The following is a 5,724-nucleotide window of genomic DNA, read 5'->3' on the forward strand; positions in this document are numbered from 1 at the left end:
GACTGTTGAGATATCCCCTACCGGTGTTCCAATAATACAATTTTCTATTGATGGTACTTGGCAGAAGCGAGGATATTCTTCTCTTAATGGTGTAGTTACTGCTAAAAGTGGAGGCCGATATGTTGATGCAGATGTATTAAGCAGGTATTGTAGAGGGTGTCATATTTGGTTAAACAGAAAACAACATCCAGGTTATGAAAACTGGAAAAAAAATTATTATTGTTCTTTAAATCACACAAATTTGTCAGGAGCCAGGGAAATAGTTGGTGCACTTATAATCTTAATCATGAAAAATAATGACTTGTTCATAGATGATGCATATGTCCTCCAAAAAATTTTACCACTTCAATTTTAATTTAAGTTTCAAACTTTCTTTTAAATGTGCAAGGACTTGTACTTATGTACAATTTTATAAACAATTTATTTTTCAAATAAATTGTTTATGAAATAAACAAATTTTCTGGTGATTAAAAAAGAGCGCTGAAAGATTAATGTCTTTCAGCGCTTTTCCGAATTAAATTGGTCTTATATATAAATACTATCTTGGAGATGGGGACTTATCTTCTTTTAATTATGTAGTAGAAAGTGATCCTCATGCTAAATATAATATCAAACCAGAAAAGTTAGAGTGCATTGGGCACATTCAGAAGAGAATTGGGACCCGCTTTCGTAATTGACGGAAGGAAAAACGTGGAGGGCTAAAATTAACTGGAAAAAACAATCTGACAGAATAGGCAGTGAACTTAATCAAAAACTATTTTGGAATGGCTATTCACCAAACTGCTAAAAATGGCAAGTTAGACGATAAGCAAAAAGTATACCAGATGAAAAAGAACATCAAAGCAGTACTTTTTCACTGTACCAATTTCAACAGTCAATCGCGTCGTCATGCTTTATGTCCTATAGGATCTGAAAGTTGGTGTAAGTGAAAAAAATCAGAAGGCGACCAGGGAAATGACAACTATAAACCAAAAGTTAATCTACCGATATGGGTCTAGGATATTATATTAAGTGATTTCAACAATTTAGGCGATGACCAGTTATTGAAAAAGTGTGTTCATGGAGAAGCACAAAACTGTAATGAAGGAATCAATAATGTTATTTGGTCTAAGTGTCCCAAAAACGTATTTGTGAAGAAAGGTACCCTAGAAATTGGAGTGAATTCAGCTTTATTGAGTTTTAACGAAGGAACATCTGGTCTTAAACGTGTTTTTGAATATCTTAATATTATACACAGTGGTAAGACTGTAACCGGTTTATTGAAAAAGGACATGCGTCGAGTTAGTAATATGGAGAGAAAAGATAAAACTATCAATAAAAAAAGTAGAATTCAAATAACAGTGTTTTCTAAAGACTGGTTTGATAAAGAACAAGAACTTGAAGCTAAAAATATGTATGCTTCTGGAAATTTTTATACAATTTTTTATTTGTTTAATTTTAAAATGTTTTTTTCTCAATTTGTCATTTTTCACTATTTACGTTTAAGTGGAACAAGATATTTTTAGATTGGTTTAAGATATTGTTCTGAAATTTTCAGCATTTGCTGTAATCACTAGATCTAGAGAATGAACTAAAATCAAAACATAAGGTGTTATATTTACAGTGTTATTGCTCATTGTTCATAATATTTTCATGCATACGAAAGTATGCATGTAATATCATGTATACGAATAATATCATGTATGCGAAAGTATGCCCGAAAAGTACTAATAGCGATAGTAGAATTTAAATTTTGAGCTTTTTACCTATGCAAGGATCTTCATTTTAGTTCAAGAACTAGATAATATTATCAAAAATACTTGTGCAAAGTTTTGTGAGAAAAATATATTTTATCTTTGAGTTTTCTTGTTTCATCTATGTGTACAGTTTTAGGCCTTTTTTTTAGCTAAAACTTAATGTTTTTTAGAAAAAAAATAAAAGCTACCAGTTTTTTCTTGATAACTAGTAACTAAAATTCGTTATGGGAACTATTTTATTAAATTAAAAAAAAAAATTCAATTTGACAAAAAAAATTTATTTCCTGGTGAATTACCTTATAAGATTTGAAGATGATTTTGACGTATCCATAATACCATTTTAATTTCTGGTCAACATCGTTTTTAAGAACAGCAAATTCAATAAAAGCGTAAATAACTACAGAATACAACAATATAAAAATGAAGTTTACCTTTTTTTTTAAATGTACCGTAAAACTCCCTAATTCCGGATGGTTTAGAACTTAAATCATCATAGGTCGTTCATTATAAAAGATTTTGGAATAATTTTTTTAAATAAATAAACTTCATAACAAGACAATTAAACAATATAAAAACGATATAAAAAACTATATTTTATTTAAGTCTCTATTTTATTTTATTCTTAAAAAGCATTGTTTTTATCCAGAATTAGATGCCTATGTCCCTAATTCCGGAATCATATAAAATATAGAAAAACACACACATAATACTAACATTAAAATAATTAGTTTAATCCATTAAAAAAATGGAGTTGTTTAATTAAAAAAGAAAATATATTATTTTATTAACATTCGTTACAAATAAATTCCATAGTTAGACGATAATCAATAACTCATGCAATTCATGACCAATTAGAACACTGCTCACATACAAGCCGTAGATTGGTTAGATAGCTTAAATTGATTAACTAAGCTATAGTTTAGATAACCAATGCATGTGAGCAGTGTTCTAATTGGTTATGCATTGCGTGTGTCGTTGATTATCGTCCAACTATGGAATTCATTTGTTATTGTCTTTGGTATTCTTGCGAAAGTCATTTGGCATACGTATAAACAAGAACAGCAAAGACGATCCATCAGACACTAAAAGCCATTTGAAGCTTGAGGTAAATGTGGGTCTTCTGGTCGATTCTTTGTCTTTCGACCCTTTTTACCTGGTGTTTTTTCCGACTGACTTTATTTCAACTTTATTTTCTTTCTCTTTTCTGTGCATTTTCTGCTTTTTGAGTAGCTGTGGTAATCTTTTGCTCTCTAGTCAATTTCTTTGCAGCTTGTTCATCTAGTTTTTGTTTTCTTGATGCTTGTTCAGCTTCGTCGTAAGCTTTGGCATCCGCAAAATCATATTATAATTAGCTTTATTCTCTCACCTTTTTAAACTCTTTTATTTAGAGTTGGTGTAAATTGATCTCAAAGCATAACTAATACTGATTTGTTTATATCTTTTCCACTTGTTGGACGGCATTATTCAAAGCAGCAAAGCTTTTAAGCAAAAATTCACGATTTGACTCCCATTTCCCAAACTAATGGACTAGATACTGATGAAGAATCAAATAAATTTTCAATATTGTTGTTTTCGACAATTTGAAACACGGCACCGATGGAAGTTTTTTTAGTAGAAATTTGTGAACAATCGAATGGAAATATACCAGTACTTTTAAAACCACTCCATGCATTTTCAGGTTTAAACCCACTATTTTCGATGAAATTCTTAAACATGGCCGGAAAATGTCAATTTATCAGGCTTTGAAAGTAATTTCTAGTCAAATAACTTTTGACTATTCGCTTCCATATGCCTTTTGCAGTTTTAAAAACAATAAACACGTCTTTTTTATTCAAGTCAAAAGCCTATATCACTCATAAATTTTAATAAATCAACAATAGTAGCTTCAGTAATATTGTTCATCTTTCTTGGCGCTCCTCGGTCATTAGGTGATCTTTTTGTTCTGTCAAAAAGAGTGGATTTTGCCATATAAAATTTAGCAGGTTGTACATATGACATTTTTTTTCAGTAATCGCTCTTCTTTATGTTTAAATTTATTCATATTCTATAATACAGTAAAACAATTGACACCTTAACTTCAAAAGCATTAACTTCATGCCCATTAAATGCTTGTGGCTAATTTATTTTTTATTATTTTCATGCACATAAATATTATTTTCATGCACATAAAAATTACCTCTGTCCAGATTTACATGTCTATTTTTTTTGCTGGTAGCTATTTCGTTTTTAATTTTTTTTCAATTAATTCAAATGGTAATTTAATTTTTTAACTCAAATAATCAGCACACGTGCTTATTATTGGTAAAATTACTATTTTGTGCAGAATTTTATGCATAAAATTTTGTACAAAATAGTGTTTTTACTTTTTAAATTTTTTCGTTGCAAATCTAAGTTATTTTTTTCCTTTTTTTTTTTTGTTAACTTAGTTGCGTTAGATTTTAAATTGAAATCTTACATTTCATTTCATTTTCTTCATAATTCATTATTTTATACAATTTTTTTTTATATTGTTTGATTTGTCTGGTATAAACGTTTATTAATTAAAAAAATATTTCATTAATTTGTTATATTAGGCAAGTTATGAAACTTTTTATTAAAACCATCCGGTATTAGGTTTCATCCGGAATTACGGGGTTTTACGGTACTTGTTAAAATAAAATTAAAAAAAATAAAGCGAATAATTACATTTTTACCACTCAAACTAGTCTGGTCAAAATAGTCGAAAAAATAATGGCAGGTTTGCAATAACTCGCATAGAGCTGAAAATCGGCACATACGTTGAGGACATTATTAAAAAATAAAATATAAAAAGTCCCCACCGATTCCACATCTGCAAAAAAAGTTAATCAAGGAAATAGGATAAAAAAACTTTTCGTTTTGCAAGCGCCATTTATTATTAATCAAAAAAAAGTTTTTGCGGCTTTTCTGTGATCTTGGATTAGAGCAACAAAATATTGTTAAGTTATAGGGGGTTTAATTTTTTGTTTAGCCGTTCTAAAATAAATTAAATTTAATTAAAATTAGATTCTTATTATTGTGATATGTTTTAAAAAAATATTTACGACTATTAATTTAGTACATTTTTTATTTATTAATTTTTTTAATGTAATTTTTTTGTAAAGCCATTTTTATGAACCCTTGTATGAAAAATAATTAACTAACATTCTTCTTCGAGATTTTTTAAACAAAATTTTCTTTTTAAAACTAAGCTTTAAACGCTACAAGTGTTTCTTCGCGTTACAAGCCCGTAGCAACCGGGGGGTCAGCAGGCGCATCTGCCCGTCCCAATAATTTTTCAAATAAATAGTTTTAAAGTTAATTATTAGAAAAAAGTGGCGGTTTCACATTAAGAAATAAAAGGATAGAAAGGACCTAATTTGTTATCCGTATTTTTGGCGTAAGTTCCTATGGCAAAAAAAATAGGACTAACTGCTATTTGACCTACCCAGTGGTATTGCCTTCCCCCTCCCCCGATATAATTTTTGTTCCTACGGGCCTGCCTTATACCAAATTAAGTTTGTCTTTAACGATATTTCGTCTGGCTTTTGCAGTTAAAACGTTTGGTTATTTCTCATTACGACTTGTACTACTTAATACTTTTTTACATCTGTCGCAATCTTTTATTTGTAGTAACAACAAGTGTAAAACAGTTGTTGTTAAAAGTTTACTTTTAAAAACAACTGTTTCACACTTTGATCGTGGATTGAAGACTTTGATTGATTCTAGATGACTTCTAAATCTGATGACGTTGCAAAAAACGGTCTGATGACGTTGCAAAAAATGTTGCTGCAGGCGTTGAGTATGAATATAATTTATTTGCTGCTGAAGGCTAGGTACCATAAAAGTTTATTCGAAGGAAGAATATATTTAGATACAATGAAAATAGTGATGATTGTCAATTTTCATTGGAAGAGTTTAAAAGTATTTGCAAAAATCCAGATTTGAATAACGGAAAAATTAACAAAAATCAAGTATGGTAATAGATTTA

At 29.3% G+C, this 5,724-nt stretch overlaps 1 pseudogene; it reads left to right on the top strand.

Moving 5' to 3' along the window:
* Positions 1-764: 764 nt before the first annotated feature.
* LOC136074347 (golgin subfamily A member 6-like protein 24) overlaps positions 765-5,724 on the top strand; it is a 6,830-nt pseudogene continuing 1,870 nt past the window's right edge.

The sequence above is a fragment of the Hydra vulgaris genome, chromosome 01 (genome assembly GCF_038396675.1).
Source record: "Hydra vulgaris chromosome 01, alternate assembly HydraT2T_AEP".
Taxonomy (NCBI): Eukaryota; Metazoa; Cnidaria; class Hydrozoa; order Anthoathecata; family Hydridae; genus Hydra; species Hydra vulgaris.